Below are 18,172 nucleotides of genomic sequence, written 5' to 3' on the forward strand. Positions count from 1 at the left end.
ATATAAGTCTGAAATTAATTTTATAATAACCTCAGTGAAAGACACTTGTTTAATGCTATAAAAGTGAAAAATTAAACCAAGCGTGGGTGGTAAGAAGGTAGCTGAAGTAGCAGAAATTAAAGCAAAAAAAAAGGTGGAAATCAAGCTAGAAAAGCAACAGATTGTAAAAATCATGCTAAAATAGCAAATAATAAAAGCAACTGACGTTAGAGATCTTGCTACAAAAGCAGAAATAAAAAGCAAAGTGTGCTAGAAAAGCAATAAAATCAAAGCAACATCTGCTAGAAATAGCAAAATAGAAAAGCAACAGATGGTAGAAACCATGGTAGACTAGCAACAAATAAAAGCAGTGTGTGCTAGAAATCTTGCTTTGCAAGCAGGAGAAAAAAGCAACGTATCCTAGAAATCTTGCTACAAAAGCAAAAATAAAAAGCAACAGATGCTAGAAATCTTGCTATAAAAGCAAAAAATAAAAGGCAACAGATGCTAGAAATCTTGCTAGTCTAGTTTTAAAATAAAGCAACAGATGCTAGAAATCTTGCTAGAAAAGCAAGAAGTAAAAGCAACGTGTGCTAAAAATCTTGCTACAAAAGCAAAAATAAAAAGCAACAGATGCTAGAAATCTTGCTATAAAAGCAAAAAATAAAAAGCAACAGATGCTAGAAATCTTGCTATTCTAGCTTAAAAATAAAACACCCTGTGGTAGAAATCTTGCTAGAAAAGCAAACAATGAAAGCAACACAAGCTAGAATTGGTATGTTTTAAAGCATGAAAAGTGTTCCAAAACACTGCATGGCTTGCTAGTAAGTTTGCTAGAAAAAGCAAAGATTTTTGCTAGTTTATGCTAGTTTTTCTTGCTAGAAATTAGCATGTGATGCTGTAAAGCAAACCCTTTCTAGCATGAATTTTGACCTGGGTTGGATGTTTGGCACTCTTGGCTTCCTTAAGGGTTTCCCATCTCCAACTCAGTCACTTTCCTATGCCGGGCTGATGAGTGCTAATAAGCACGAAACTGCAGTCCTCGGCTGGAAATAGCTGAGCTGGCGGTGTATTTCATGTATTATGGTGTATTTCATGCCTTAGTCCTGGCTAATGGGCGATAATTTACGGAATATATGCATATATGTATTTATATTATTTTTTTAATCCGATAGTTTGTCTTCGCTCCTAGTTTGTTTCGTACCGTTTTATTTTCATAAGCGTAAAAACCTATCACCGATAGCCGCGCTCCTGCAGTGGCAAAAGAGTCAAAGGTTTCCTCTGAAATGAATGCTGAAGGATAGAAGCACGTGGAAGAGAAAAAAATTATGATATCGGTATAAGAACCGCCAAAACCTTCACGTGGATTTGAGGCTGCGGAGGAAAAGGTGTATAGCATTCCATTAGCTTTGAAAATTGGCATATACCAATTAATATATTTAAACGAATAAAAATTGAGATTCGCTTCGAGTAAATTAGTATTTGAATTCAAGTAGTGCAGATAGATAATATTCATCTGGGTTTCTAAAAGTTGTAATTTTGCATGCATTTCGGGCTATCCTCTGAAGGTTTTTCATCTATACTAATATTATAAAGAGAGAGATACTAATATTTTGTATGTTTATATATTCCGTTTAAACTCCGGAACAACTGCATCTATTCAAAAAAATCCTTTGTATGAAAGTCATTCTTGCAGAGTGACATCTATACTAAAATTATAAGGATAGATAGAGAGAGAGAGCGTATTTTTGTTAGATTGTTCCGGGTAATCTCCGAACCCACTGAACCTATTTGAAACATTCCTTCACTACATGAAAGGTGCATTTTTACAGAGTGACAGAGGCTATAAATTATGCATATATATCGTTATACGAATGTTCACACTGTTTTGTTCTTTTATACGTTAAAACAAATTTTGTTTGAATATTTATGTCTAGTAAAAAGTCCCCTTCGAGCGATATGCTCAGGAAGGACTAAGATATAAAGTTGGCACCTTAAGAACCATCAAAAGCTTCACCTAAATGTGAGGCTGTGCTTCTAAAAGTTGCAATTTTGCATTCATTACTTCAGGTATTATAAGCATACGAAAATCAAAATAAAACACATCTGCTAATGAATTTACGTAGGTTGTCTTTAGTTTAGAAAATTCTTAAGAGACTTTTTTGTAACAATTTTACTGTAAAATCAACTTTTTGATATTTTTTGCTTTATGGTAAGCATTTAAAAAATATCTCTGTAACGACACATTTCAAAGAGAGCAAAACATGCAAAAAAGAAAAGAAAAGAAAGCCAGAAAAGACCATAATTGTATGAAGCGAAGAGTCAACGTAGGAGTTTTGTTTGCCAGCGCCGCAGAGAAGGAACGAAAACGATTCTGTAACAAGATCGATACATGATTGCAACTTACTGAATAAGTACGTTTCTAATCTCGCAACAAATTAGCAACCGATCAGCGACTCGCCTATGATACCAGAAAACAAAGTAATGATTATTTGCATACAGAGTGGAGCTGAAAAAAGTTTAAAAACATTTACCAATGGCAAATATCAATAAGCACACTAAGGACGTGTGTGCAATGTTTCTTTAAAATTAAATTACAGCAATTTAACTTACTGACTACTCTAGAAATAAACTATTTTGAATGTCTCCCTTCAGAAAGAATCCGTACGTTTCATTAAAAATAAATGGTTCATCAGCAAAACGTCTTCAAGAGGTCAGCCCCATAATGCAGGACGGATGTTCGATGAGCCACTCTTTGAATACAGAAGCCGTGGATAGAACTCTAAAAGAACTAAAAGGTTAAGAAAACTTTATGAGACGTGTCATCGTCGTATTTGCCGGTGACTTTAGTTAAACTATCCCAATGGTTCCCTAGCTGAACGCTTGCGGATATACTTCAACCCTGTTTAAAGTCATCTTCTTTTATTAACTCTGTACGATCTCTGTATCTTAAGAACACTTTTAAGAGACCATATTTACTCTTTTAAAATTTAAGGTGGTATTCCAATAACTTCATTGCGAAACTTTAATTTGTCTTATTCAATTAGATTTTAAATATATATTCTAAATGTTATTATTATATTGTTATGATTCGTATACTTGATTTTTATTTGAATGTAATAATCTGTGTTATACAGTATGATAGTTGAAATTTTTACACCATCGTTTATCCTTTTACATCTAAAATATATAATTATTATACCAACGATTTATGCATTTTTAAAGCACTACACTTTCATTAATATAAGAAAAGGACAATTCAATTCAAAAAGAGTTTCAGATCCTTCAATAAATTTTGAATAAAAATACTGATGTAAGGCATTGTTCGCAATCTTGTCCCTGCAAATACTCGTATATACGACATGACAAAAAATCAATTCAAATGCTTGCATTATTTATTTAATTTTGCAAACACCGTACTGTATCAACTTATCTGCTGTAAGCTATTAAGTGATTGATTTATATAACTAAAAAGAGGTCGAAAATAATGTTTTTATAGAGTAGGTACTATTTTTTTCAGGCGGCATTTAATATTTATTGAATTTTATTATCATAACTAAAAAGTGTATGTGCCGTACAAAAATATTTGACCGAATTTCCCCGTCCTCGTGATTGCTTTTTCTTTTTTTTCCTGTCAAATGATCCATGAAAAATGTACGGCATTATATCAAATCATATTTTAGAATGTTAAAAAAATATGTTGCGTTAAATGAATAGCAACCCTCGGACTGAATGTAGGGGTTAATACCCCCATATTTTCATCTCGTACCAATAAATAGGTACAGCATTGAAAAAAAAATTATATTTGAAAAGGAAAGGAAATATGCTAATGCCGTACATGGAAAAATCACTGAAAAATCAGTAAAATATTTAGAAAAGCAAAAATTTTGGGCCCTTCCTAATCCGTATTTTTGTACGGCAAAAAGTTAAAAATGACTTTTAAATGATTGTCTTTAAAATTAACTATATGCCGTAAAAAATCTTTTTACCCTAAAATACCCTTTACCGATGCGTCACTTCCTGCTTCCGTTGTCGTCGCATGTACCACCCAAAATGTACGGCAATATATCAAATCATATTTTTATTTAAAGAAGTTTTAGAATCTTAATAAATTATGTTGGATTAAATGACCTGCAACCTTCGGTCTGAAGGGAGGGGTTGGCACCTCCATATTTTCACCCCGTACCAATTAGTACGGCACTGAAAAAAAATGAAATTATATATAAAAAGAAAAAAAATATTATATTGCAGTACGTGGTCAAATCACTGAAAATACCGTGAAATAATTGGAAAACCAAAATTTTTGGGCTTTTCCTGACCCCCCTTTTTTTTGTACGGCAAAAAATTACAAATGACTTTTAATTGATAATCTTTAAAACTAAATATATGCCGTGCAAAATCTTTTTATCCTAAAAAACTCTTTCCCGTTGTGTTTCATCCTGCTACCGGTATAGTCAAAAGTGCCACCCAAAATGTACGACGTGGTGCTTGAATTCTTTTTTATGAGCTACACTACGGTTTACAATAAGATTCTCGGTGGGTCAAATGACCCCCCATTTTTCGGCCTGGCTTGTGCACTAAAACTCTTGAGCCTGTCATAGAAACTTCCTATAACTCGAACTACCGTTGACTCAAACGTTTTTCTCTTGACTTCTAGTTATCGAGAGTTGACTATCCTATTAATCATATGCATGTTAGTCATAAAAAAACTAAAATTAAAAAGTAACATGCAGGTAACATTCCAACTATCCGAATCTCCTTCAAAATTTGAGAAAAAAAATTGATGTGATTGCAATTGCTGCGATTCAGAAAATAACTTAGTCAACATGCGCTATTATCTTTTAATCAGTGAAGGTGGTCGAGTAGCTTACTTTGAGATGTTCAGCAAGCAATGACTTTCATTTACAGTACGGAATGTACTTAGTGCATACAGTATAATGAAATGTGAAAAGCACTTGCCCCAAATTTTATTCGAATGGAGCTCCGGCCCAAATGATTAGGATAGTTGGAGTTACTGTATTAAATTTATACGTACAAAATAGCAATATAATGTAGTAATATAACACTTACTTTTTTTATTTTATATTTATAATATTAGTTATATCTCAGTGGCGTACCTGGCATGGGTGACAGCTGGGGTGGTAATTTGTGGGGCCCCGCCTTTTAAACACACACAAAAAAAGATTTTTAACGTTCTGTGAAAAACAATTTTTAGAAACAATTATACATTTGTGTTACGTATTATGAACTTCTAAGTGGGTTTAATGAACAAAAGACAAATAAAAACTTCCTTTATTATCTACCTTTCCCTTATTATCTACTTTGCCCCCTAGACGCATATGTGCAGGCCATTCCGAGGTCTGAAAAGTAAGGGGGTATGAAATTGATGGCCCCTTAAATATTTCAAACGTATCTCGAAACACATGGGGAAAAAATGGGTTTCAGTTTTTGGTTCAAGAGGAAGTCTCTACTTTGGTCTAAGTTTGGACAATGCTTCTGCTTTTGACGGATTCAGTTCCGAAACTGTTTTGGATGTTAAAATAAGCATTACATCTGTCAAGCAGTCTAATTGAAACGCAAGTACTATATACTTTAAATTTCTTTTCAGGTTTCAATTTCAACATCTGTTGCTGAAGCAAAAATGAATTTTCAGCTACTCCCTGCTTTATTGTGTGGTAAGTAATAATTTCTTTAGTTTTTAAGCACGAACTATTTGTACATTATTTGCTACTGTAATGATTAAGTTACTATAAGGTAATAAAACAACATTACGAAAGCAAAAATTTATAAAAAAAATATTAAACGTTTTTACGGTGGTAAGGAACCAATTTTTTATGAGCGGCTGGTAAAAGTAACAAAATACAATTGAAGGACTCGGGGCAAGAATGTGATGTGCCACATGTGAGTATTCATTCTATATTCTGCATTACTAAAACCAGATAAGTTTTTCTACAGATGACATAATCCATTGTCATGTTTATTTCCATTTTAGGTTTGGGAAACAAAAATTGTGACCGAAAAGACTCTTTCTACCCGAAATAAATATCCGATTTCTTCGATTCAAGTCCCATTCGAAAGTCCGCGAAAAACACCCGCAGAGTTTATTCATTTCCTTCGAATTTCAGAAAAAAATTGCTGTAAAACCACTGGGAGGAAATTAAAACGCACTGCTAATTCTGATGGAACAGAAATTTTAAATCGGAAAATTATCTTCTGCGCGATCTTATTTTAAATTAGCGTTCAGAAGGTTGACACTTTTTTTTCCCCGGCTGTGACTGAATAAAATTTTTTTTTTGTTTTGAGGTAAAAATTTCCCCTTTTGATTTTTATTTGGTGATTTATCTTTCTTTTTTAAAGATTTTATTTGTGTTCATGGAGGGTTGCTTTTATTTTTTTCGGAAACTTTTGATTTGCGTTTTCTTTCTTTGAAAATGATTATTTTGACTGGAAATTTCGTAGTATTTTTTCTCCCATTAAAATTGATTGTTGAACAGGCGTCATTTGACAAAATATTTTTTTTTTCGAGTTGGACCGTGCAAAGCCGGATAATGCAGCTAGTACTGAACAAAGAAGAAACTGCATTTGCGAAGAAATTGAAATTGGAGATACCTGCTTTTGCAGTTATGCCCTCCATTAGTTTTTATACTTTTTTTTCTGTGTCACAAGTTTTAGTAAATGTTCCATTGTTTTTTTTCCTTGAAGATATAAATGATTGAAACATTAATTTTTTGTTTTTGCAGTGTATCGAGTTGTAAAGATGCAAATTTCCTGAAATTTAGAGGAGGCAAAAAACCTGGTTTTCCTTTTTCTTTTTGTAAATGCTAGAAATAATATATTTTTTATGAATAAAAGTGTAGTCTACAAGTTATATTTTTTTAGAACAAAAAAATCATGTTTATTATTTAAAAATATATATGCAGAAAATATTACTCTTTCTTTTCAATATCAAATATGGGCAAAAAATTTAAATTCATTGAACAAATTAGCAGGTATTTTCGTTGAAAACCATTCAAATTATTTTAAGCATCATTAAACATTTATGTTTAAATTTAGTGGATTTTTGAAATTCATTCAATGATTTTTTTTCATAGAAATAAACTTATTTGTTTATTGCGAGAATTTAAACTGGAAAATGCTTTTCTTTTATTTTAGAGCTACACTCATTTATTTACTATGTACATATACAGTTGAATCTCGATAACTCGGATATTCCTTTATCTGGAAGCTTTCATCAGGTCTCAAACACTTGCGACTTTTTCGGAAACTTGCCATAACTCGAGCGATTTAGCCGGTCGGTCCCTTGGGTCGGTGTTATTGAGAGTTGACTATATTACGTCTATCAAATAAAAACATTTTAAAATTTTAACAAAAATTTCCTGCTTCCTAAGGGTATTGATTTCTATCTTGAATATACATAACAAATCTAGAGAGGAAAGCAGTAAATAATACTTTGGTGCATAGGGAAATTAAATTATCGTAAAGTATCTTACTTTAGGTTATCATATTTAGTTTTTTCATGTGGGATAAAGCTGCACATCAATGCTTAATGAGTAAACAAAAAGTAGTTGGAATGTAAATATTGCAAATTCCTGAATAAATTATTCTGCACCAGAAATATCAAAATTTTCCGTTTTTCCCTAATGGATGGTAATTCCAGGAGGTTTTTACCCCAACCTGTTACTATTCAAGTGTTACATTTTCGGTAATTACAGTTCGAACAAATTATCACATGAATATTCACTCAGCATGTTACAAAAGCAAATTTTACTAACTCAATCTACCATACATTCGGTTGATATTTTAACCCAATGTTTCTGGCATGCCAAATTCTCCTGGAATATTCAGTATATTGTGCATCTCTTATTCTATATTTTTACTCATATCTTATAATATCTTATTACAGGAATAGACCTGTGCAGTGGAGAGCCATTTATACTATCCATTGATGGGGGAGAAGTGTGAGGAAACTCCTCTGACCGTATTTTGGATCCTACTTCGGCGAACTCTACTTTGGAGTCAATTCAAAGGCGAGTTTTTTTTAATCTGATTTATTGATTCAATAAGTTCTGTTCTTTGTTTCGTTTTTTACTTCCTTTTACAAAAAAGGAAGTATTGTATTCGCGAAAAAAATTTCACTCAAAAACCGGCCCTAATTTCCATTTTTCTCACCCCCGAATGAATGTTAAGTTATTTTTCGACCCGACCACAAGTGGATATATGCCTAGGAACGTACAGACACCCGAAATATCCATTTTGACGACCCCCGAGTTAATAACAACGAATTTTCTTATGACGTACGTATGTATGTGCGTATGTGTGTATGTGCGTATGTATCTTGCATAACTCAAAAACGGTATGTCCTAGAAAGTTGAAATTTGGTACGTAGATTCCTAGCGGGGGCTAGTTGAGCACCTTTCTTTTTGGTTGCATTCGGATGTTCTTAATGGGGTCTTTTGCCCCTTTTGGTGAGGAAATCATTGTTAATTTCGATGTAAACTCAAGTGGTGTTATGATTTGTTGGACACTTGGCGATATATCATCAGTCTTTTGGTCGCCATGTTTTGTCGCCACCTTGGCGACAAATTTTATACCAGTGCAAGCCTAAAATTTTAGGAGTTTAAAGTCCTTTTCGTTTTCAATACGTTCTAGTATTTTTGTGAATTTTAGTTAACTAACTTATGTGTAGCACGTATGCAAAACCTTGACAAAAAGCAGCAGAGATACTTTTTCCTGGATTTTAAAATGTCATAATTCTAAACAAAAATGATTCAAATGCTCGAACTTTGTCATTCTATTGTCAATAAGCATGTTTTGAATGGGTTATAGTTGCAGATCGTGAATATTGATTTTCTAGAAGATAATGGCATCCAGAGGGGCTATTAAAAAATCACATGCAAAGTGGCATGTTTTTAATGCCCTGTTGCTCAAGTTTGTCACCTTGCATCTTCTTTTCGTTGGTACCATGAGAAAGAACATATTTTTCCTATAAGAATAGTTTTTCTTTTCAATGGTGTTATTTCAGAAAAGCGTGGAAAAATGAGCTTTTAATCCAATTTGTTGTTAGCGAGAAAATCTCGTTCAACAATAAAAAAAGAATGGTGAATGCTGTGACGACCGACTTGAAGGGATTTTGCAATTGTTATAAGTCGAAAATAGCTTTTATTAATCATTTAAAAATTTCTTTCGCAAATTAAATGTTAGAATCAGAAAAGTATTTTGTTTAGGAAGCAGTATTATACATCAGACAGAACAAGATAAATTTCTTTTTTTATCATATTTCATTTGCAAAGTATCTTTTTAAATGATTAATAAAAAACTATTTCTGATTTATATTAGTTGCGATTAGTATATTTGGGTTTTACTTTTAGAGTTACAATATATGCACGAGTATATACGTATCGTGTAAACATGACCAAACACATTCATGTAGGAGTAGATACATGTGTAAATCAGATATATGCATGCACATGCCTACTCAAGTAAGCATGTGTATACACGAGTATATAAGGTTTTATACGTGATTACCTACAGGAGTGTATACGAGTCACGTGTATATACGAGTATATAAACGAACACGATATGCGTGTATGCACTTGTATTTCAAATATATAAATGCATACCTGAGTATGTACCTGTATAGCATACGTATACACGCATATATAAGTGTACAATGTACATACATACACAAATGAGTACGTACAAGTTCATTCCTGGATACATCCAGTGCATGTTTGTACGTGTCTACTCACGTATATATATATATATATGGAAGCATGAGTATATACGTATGTATAAGCGTATATGCGTACATTTACGTGTATGCACCAGTATATGGATGTAAAACAGGTCACAAATTGTTGCACAAACATTATTTTACCCAACATTTTAGTTTTAAGAAATATATATAAAGCAGTTGTTAAAAGTTGCAGCCAGTAGTAGCTCTAATACACACATCTCAACATAGGCCCAGCGATTGATGAAAGTTTTTCAAAAGTCTATTGTAACAGCTTGCTTTGTGATTTATTGCTTTGTGATTGCGACGCATATATTACAGCTGCAGGTCACAAATTTCATCAATCGCTTTAAACCTTTAAGACCTAAAATGATGTGTAAAATTGTCTTTGATTTATAAATTTTTGACCTGTTTTGTATAAATCAGTTTCTGACTTGGTGTGCATGTAGCGCGTCAGCATTTGTTTTATGAACATATGCTCCTCGTATTTCTTCTCTCTTGCTTCTTATCCTCTCCTCTAATACCTTTTAATAAGTTTCCTAAGAGTTCAAACTCTTGTGTATACTTGTATATCACATTCTTGTATATAAGTGTCTACACCAGTAGGTACGTATATATACGTGTCTACCTGAGTATATAAGTGTTCGTATATATACAAGTAAAATCGACAGTATACGTGTATAGTTGACTGTATATCTGTATAGATACAAAACACTTGCAGATATCCATATACGTATTTATCGGTGCATTTATGTGAATACGTCTACTTGACCACTTTACCCCATCTTACTTAAATTGCAATAAAAAATTATCTATGATACATTCAGCTAATGAGTAAGAGTTCTTGAGACATGCAGGAAGCTTCCCGTGCAGTCAATCTGTTCATAATTCTAACAAACAAAATTTCCCAAGGAAGTTAATAGAGGTATTTGTGTTTTGAAATTTTTCATTTTCACACAATTTTTTTTATCAAATAAAATATTGCAAGCTGTAAAATTTTGTATTCAAAATGTAGTTTCTAACTGCCCTACTCAAAAGTAAAATTTTCACTCTCGTTCGAACATTTATTTTCAAGCTATAACCATTTATTTGATGTATGACCACTTTATTCTATTGACCACTTTCCCCCACCAGACCCTATCTACTTATATTTTAAATGTAGTACATTTCTGTTAGCATGATACATAACCAAAATCACTCTATTAATGTAAAAATTTTACTTTAAAATCACGAACTAACTGTTGGAATATCATTAAACTAAAGTAGCGTTTTGTGCACAATGTTTTTCATTTTCTATTTCCCTGATTACTCACTTTCTCTTTTAAGAACAAAACAATTTCGAATGTATGTGTTCTACGAATAATGAAGTTCCACCATCAATTGCAGTAATACTTTATGATATATTTTTGAAATATTTGTCTCAACTGTACTGAACTTTGGAGGAAAAAAAAAACTTTTCTTGTTAGTAAACAAATGGCAATTTGCTGCCAAAAGTATTGGCTTGTTGTCATGTCTCGCTTTCTTCTTGGCAAAAAATATTTAGAAATTACATCAGATATGAGCATAATTGTAATTGTAAAGAATTTTGAAAAGAACGTGAAAACGAGTAAGAGAAACTAACAATATTAAATCAGGTCAAGTTTATCCTAAATTTCTAAACAAATGGCTATTAATAAAAATCAAACACAAACCTCTCCTGCTCAAGTGGTAATGGAAATATTGGAAAAGTATCGTCGCTCGGGGAAAAAATAACAACTATCTATAAATCTAAAAAAAAAAATATTTAATAAAAACACACATACACAAAAAAAAGAAAGAAAAACATACACAAACGTGCACACACAATTTTTTTTTTTTTTTTTTAAACACGCAAGAGACCGAGTTATTTGAAAATGAAGGACTTCTAGACTATTAGCGGAGGCGTATCGCGTATTGTTAACCGACCTGCGTGAATACAGAATGAGTATTCTGAGTTTTTGGATAGTTGAACGCTAAATGAGACAATCTATGCAAAATCTATGCTTCGAGACAATTCAATAGATGCATCACGTTTTCTACCATTATTGATTTTTATTATGTCATTTGTTCCTTCCTTTTACAATTTGTTCACAAAGCGTTTTCAGAAATAACACAATTTTTCTACAGAGTTATGAAATAAAGGCAAAAAAAAAAGTTTTCATGCATTTTTTGAGAAATTGCAAATACCGGTATTAAAACCGGTATTCTGGTATCACGTTTTAAAATTACCGAATACCGGTATTGAATTTTAAGTCCGGTGTTGCAATCCCTAAATACAATGTTAACCCTTACTTTAAGATCACTGAGTGCAATAACATTAATAAAAAACAATTTGAATTAATTTTGTATTGTAGTACCGTATTGTAACTTTCTTTCAATGTTTTAAAAGAATAAGTTTGTTTACTAATTATCTAATATTTAAATGTAATTACTATTCGGTTGCAGAATATTGTAGTGCTCGGTCGAAATAAATACTATTCGGTTTGTCTGCCAAATATGCAGTATACCAAATATCACTTAAATATTCGGTGCAGCTCTAAAGCATTTTTAAGCAATTCAAAATCATTTTTAAATTTGAAGTTTAACATCTGATGTGAGCTCAGTTTTAATTAAGATAAGTAAAATCATTGAAGAGAGATATGTTGCCATTTTTTCTCGACTGCGTAAAAGTTATTCTTGCTAAGGTTTTTGATAATCCGTGTGTTAAAAACAGTTGAGAAATGCTGTATTATACTGTATATATCATCTTATAAAGTACTATTTTAGTCAAAAAACTTAATGCTTTGATTTTATATTTCTAGGTACTTTTGCAATATGAACCCAAGCCGAGAGTCAAAAAAAAAAGACCAAAAAAGGAAAGAAGTCAACAATCGACCCTAAATGTAAAAAAATGTCGAGTTGCATCCATGATTCGCTATGTGTATAATCAAATAAAGGTGTAATATGAAATTCAAAATTTTGTTTCTGTTGTTATTAGAAGTTTACAGATATCATATATATATATATATATATATATATATATATATATATATATAGTGAAACCTGTGTAAGTTGACCACTTGCGGTGCACTACTTTAGTGGTCAACTTTAACAGGTTGTCAAGCCTGCTAAAGTTGAGCTCCAGCTCTCATGCCAAACGCGATAACCACTGAGCTATTCCGACTTCGAAAACCGGGGACTTAAGCATGAAAATAAAAAAAAAAACATTATCAAATTCATATAACTGATTTTATTGCAATACAATCAAAAGGCCGCATAATTAAATCAGACGAGAACTTTCTTCCGTACGTAAAGTATTAATGTCGAAGAAAAAGGGATTTTCATTTTTTTATAAAGAAAGTATCGAAAGGACACTTACATTAACCCGAATTTGAAATTCGAAACAAGGACCTCTAACTCTCATGCCGTGTTAAAAAAAAAGAATTTTCAAATTAGAATGCATTTAAAATATACATTTAAGGTCTTCGTTCCGGCTGGGACTCAAACGCAGGGCCACACGCTTGGAAGCCCAACGCTCTAGCCATTAAGGTATCGGAGCTGTGTTCCTCTGAAACATAAAAACAAAAAATGCACCTTGGTTATTATAGATTTAAAATTTTGAAATCTACAGGTCGAATAATTAAACTCAGAATTTTCTTCATAAGATCTCAGATTTTTCTACATAAATAATCAACATTCGCAAAAGAAAGAATTAAAAAAAAAAAAGAATTTTCAAATTAGAAAATAGAAATATGCATCGAAGATTGCCGTTCCGACTGGGACTCGAACCTAGGGCTACTTGCTTGAAAGCCCAACGCTCTAGCCATTAGGCCATCGGCGCTCTGGCGATTGAAGTCTTAAGTATAATAAAAACACAAAATGCATCTTGGTTATTATTGATTTAAAACTTTGAAATCTGCAGTTTGAATAATTAAACTGATTCAGAATTTTCTTTCTTACATAAATAATCAATATTTGCAAAAGAAAGAACCTGAAAAAAAAAAAAAAAAAAGTATTTTCAAATTAGAAAATAAAAATATCTATTTAAAGTTTCCATTTCGACCGAGACTCGAACCTAGGGGCACTCGCTTGGAAGCCCGACGCTCTAGCCATTAGGCTACCGCAGCTGTGATCGTCGGAGTCTTAAGTATAACAAAAACAAAAAATGCTCCTTGGTTATGATTGAATTAAAACTTTGAAATCTGCAGGTCGAATAAATAAACTGACTCAGAATTGTTTTCCCTACATAAATAATGAATCTTCGCAAAAGAAAGAATTTGTAAAAAAAATAATAATATTTAAATTAGAAAATAAAAGTATACATGGAAGATTCTCGTTCCGACTGGGACTCGGACCTAGGCCCACTCACTTGTATGCCCAACGCTCTAGATAATTAGGCTATCGGACCTGTGTTCGTTAGAGTCTAAAACATAATAAAAACAAAAAATGCACCTTGGTTATTATAAATTTAAAATTTTGAAATCTTCAGGTCGAATAATTAAACTGACCCAGAATTTTCTTCCCTACATAAATAATTAACATTCGCAAAAGAAAGAATTAAAAAAAAAATTTAAAATTAGAAAATCGAAATATACATCGAAGATTTCCGTGCCGACTGGACTCGAACCTAGGGCTACTTGCTTGAAAGGCCAATGGTCGTAAAAGGAAGGAATATAAAAAGAGAGAAAAAAAAAGAATTTTCAGTTAAGCATAATAAAAACAAAAAATGCACCTCGGTTATAACTGATTTAAATACTTCGAAGTCTACGGGTCGAATAATTAAACTGACATAGAATTTTCTTCCCTACGCAAATAATCCATGTTCGCAAAAGGAAGGAATTTAAAAAGAAAAAAAAAAATTCGTAAAATCAAAAACACATCGACAATTTTCTTTCCGACAGGGATTCGAACCCAGGCCCATTGGTTCGGAAGCCGAGCGCTCTAGCCATCGGGCTATAGGAGCTGTGTCGGTCGGAGTCTTAAGCATAATAAAAACAAAAAATGCACCTCGGTTATAACTGAATTAAATACTTCGAAGTCTACGGGTCGAATAATTAAACTGACATAGAATTTTCTTCCCTACGCAAATAATCCATGTTCGCAAAAGGAAGGAATTTAAAAAGAAAAAAAAAAAGAATTTTCAGTTTCGAGAAATCAAAAACACATCGACGTTTTTCGTTCCGACTGGGACTCGAACCCAGGCCCACTGGCTCGGAAACCGAGCGCTCTAGCCATTGGGCTAGCGGAGCTGTGTCGGTCGGAGTCTTAAGCATAATAAAAACAAAAAATGCACCTCGGTTATAACTGATTTAAATACTTTGAAGTCTACAGGTCGAATAATTAAACTGACATAGAATTTTCTTCCCTACGGAAATAATCCATGTTCGCAAAAGGAAGGAATTTAAAAAGAAAAAAAAATTCGAAAAATAAAAAACACATCGACGATATTCGTTCCGACAGGGACTCGAACCCAGGCCCTCTGGTTCAGAAGCCGAGCGCTCTAGCCATTGGGCTTTCGGAACTGTGTCGGCCGGAGTCTTAAGCATAATAAAAACAAAAAATGCACCTCGGTTATAACTGATTTAAATACTTCGATGTCTACGAGTCGAAACATTAAACTGAGATAGAATTTTCTTCCCTACGCAAATAATCCATGTTCGCAAAAGGAAGGAATTTAAAGAGAAAAAAAAAATTCGAATTCGAGAAATCAAAAACACATCGACGATTTTCGGTCTGACAGGGACTCGCACCCAAGCCCACTAGTTCGGGAGCCGAGCGCTCTAGCCATTGGGCTATAGGAGCTGTGTCGGTCGGAGTCTTAAGCATAATAAAAACAAAAAATGCACCTCGGTTATAACTGATTTAAATACTTCGAAGTCTACGGGTCGAATAATTAAACTGACATAGAATTTTCTTCCCTACGCAAATAATCCATGTTCGCAAAAGGAAGGAATTTAAAAAGAAAAAAAAATTCGTAAAATCAAAAACACATTGACAATTTTCTTTCCGACAGGGATTCGAACCCAGGCCCACTGGCTCGGAAGCCGCGCGCTCTAGCCATCGGGCTATAGGAGCTGTGTCGGTCGGAGTCTTAAGCATAATAAAAACAAAAAATGCACCTCGGTTATAACTGATTTAAATACTTCGAAGTCTACGGGTCGAATAATTAAACGGACATAGAATTTTCTTCCCTACGCAAATAATCCATGTTCGCAAAAGGAAGGAATTTAAAAAGAAAAAAAAAAAGAATTTTCAGTTTCGAGAAATCAAAAACACATCGACGTTTTTCGTTCCGACTGGGACTCGAACCCAGGCCCACTGGCTCGGAAGTCGAGCGCTCTAGCCATTGGGCTATCGGAGCTGTGTCGGTAGGAGTCTTAAGCATAATAAAAACAAAAAATGCACATCGGTTGTAACTGATTAAAATACTTCGAAGTCTACGGGTCGAATAATTAAACTGACATAGAATTTTCTTCCCTACGCAAATAATCCATGTTCGCAAAAGGAAGGAATTTAAAGAGAAAAAAAAATTCGATTAATTAAAAACACATCGACGATTTTCGTTCCGACAGGGACTCGAACCCAGGCCCACTGGCTCTAAAGCCGAGCGATTTAGCCATTCGGCTATAGGAGCTGTGCCGGTCGGAGTCTTAAGCATAATAAAATCAAAAAATGCACCTCGGTTATAACTGATTTAAATACTTCGAAGTCTACGGGTCGAATAATTAAACTGACATAGAATTTTCTTCCCTACGCAAATAATCCATGTTCGCAAAAGGAAGGAATTTAAAAAGAAAAAAAAATTCGTAAAATCAAAAACACATCGACGATTTTCGTTCCGACAGGGATTCGAACCCAGGCCCACTGGTTCGGAAGCCGAGCGCTCTAGCCATTCGGCTATCGGAACTATGTCGGTCGGAGTCTTAAGCATAGTAAAAACAAAAAATGCACCTCGGTTAAAACTGATTTAAATACTACGAAGTCTACGGGTCGAATAATTAAACTGACATAGAATTTTCTTCCTTACGCAAATAATCCATGTTCGCAAAAGGAAGGAATTTAAAAAGAAAAAAAAAAGAATTTTCAGTTTCGAGAAATCAAAAACACATCGACGATTTTCGCTCCGACAGGGACTCGAACCCAGGCCCACTGGCTCGGATGCCGAGCGCTCTAGCCATTGGGCTAGCGGAGCTGTGTCGATCGGAGTCTTAAACATAATAAAAACAAAAAATGCACCTCGGTTAAAACTGATTTAAATACTTCGAAGTCTACGGGTCGAATAATTAAACTGACATAGAATTTTCTTCCCTACGCAAATAATCCATGTTCGCAAAAGGAAGGAATTTAAAGAGAAAAAAAAAGTTCGAAAAATTAAAAACACATCGACGAATTTCTTTCCGACAGGGACTCGAACCCAGGCCCACTTGCTCTGAAGCCGAGCGATCTAGCCAATGGGCTATAGGAGCTGTGTCGGTTGGAGTCTTAAGCATAATAAAAACAAAAAATGCACCTCGGTTATAACTGATTTAAATACTTCGAAGTCTACGTGTCGAATAATTAAACTGACATAGAATTTTCTTCCCTACGCAAATTATCCAAGTTCGCAAAAGGAAGGAATTTAAAAAGAAAAAAAAAATCGTAAAATCAAAAACACATCGACGATTTTCGTTCCGACAGGGATTCGAACCCAGGCCCTCTGGTTCGGAAGTCGAACGCTCTAGCCATTGGGCTATCGGAGCTGTGTCGGTCGGAGTCTTAAGCATAATAAAAACAAAAAATGCACATCGGTTATAACTGATTTAAATACTTCGAAGTCTACGGGTCGAATAATTAAACTGACATAGAATTTTCTTCCCTACGCAAATAATCCATGTTCGCAAAAGGAAGGAATTTAAAGAGAAAAAAAAAGTTCGTAAAATCAAAAACACATCGACGATTTTCTTTCCGACAGGTATTCGAACCCAGGCCTACTGGTTCGGAAGCCGAACGCTCTAGCCATTGGGCTATAGGAGCTGTGTCGGTCGGAGTCTTAAGCATAATAAAAACAAAAAATGCACCTCGGTTATAACTGATTTAAATACTTCGAAGTCTACGGGTCGAATAATTAAACTGACATAGAATTTTCTTCCCTACGAAAATAATCCATGTTCACAAAAGGAAGGAATTTAAAGAGAAAAAAAAATTCGAAAAATAAAAAACACATCGACGTTTTTCGTTCCGACTGGGACTCGAACCCAGGCCCACTAGATCGGAAGTCGAGCGCTCTAGCCATTGGGCTATCGGAGCTGTGGCGGTAGGAGTCTTAAGCATAATACAAACAAAAAATGCACATCGGTTAAAACTGATTTAAATACTTCGAAGTCTACGGGTCGAATAATTAAACTGACATAGAATTTTCTTCCCTACGCAAATAATCCATGTTCGCAAAAGGAAGGAATTTAAAGAGAAAAAAAAATTCGAAAA

At 33.7% G+C, this 18,172-nt stretch overlaps 1 non-coding gene across 1 annotated transcript; it reads right to left on the minus strand.

Moving 5' to 3' along the window:
- Positions 1 to 17,922: 17,922 nt before the first annotated feature.
- Positions 17,923 to 17,995, minus strand: Trnag-ucc (transfer RNA glycine (anticodon UCC)). The gene has a single exon. It is a non-coding gene; the product is annotated as a tRNA-Gly (tRNA).
- Between the last annotated feature and the right edge of the window lie 177 nt (positions 17,996 to 18,172).

The sequence above is a fragment of the Uloborus diversus genome, unplaced genomic scaffold, assembly GCF_026930045.1.
Source record: "Uloborus diversus isolate 005 unplaced genomic scaffold, Udiv.v.3.1 scaffold_114, whole genome shotgun sequence".
NCBI lineage: Eukaryota > Metazoa > Arthropoda > Arachnida > Araneae > Uloboridae > Uloborus > Uloborus diversus.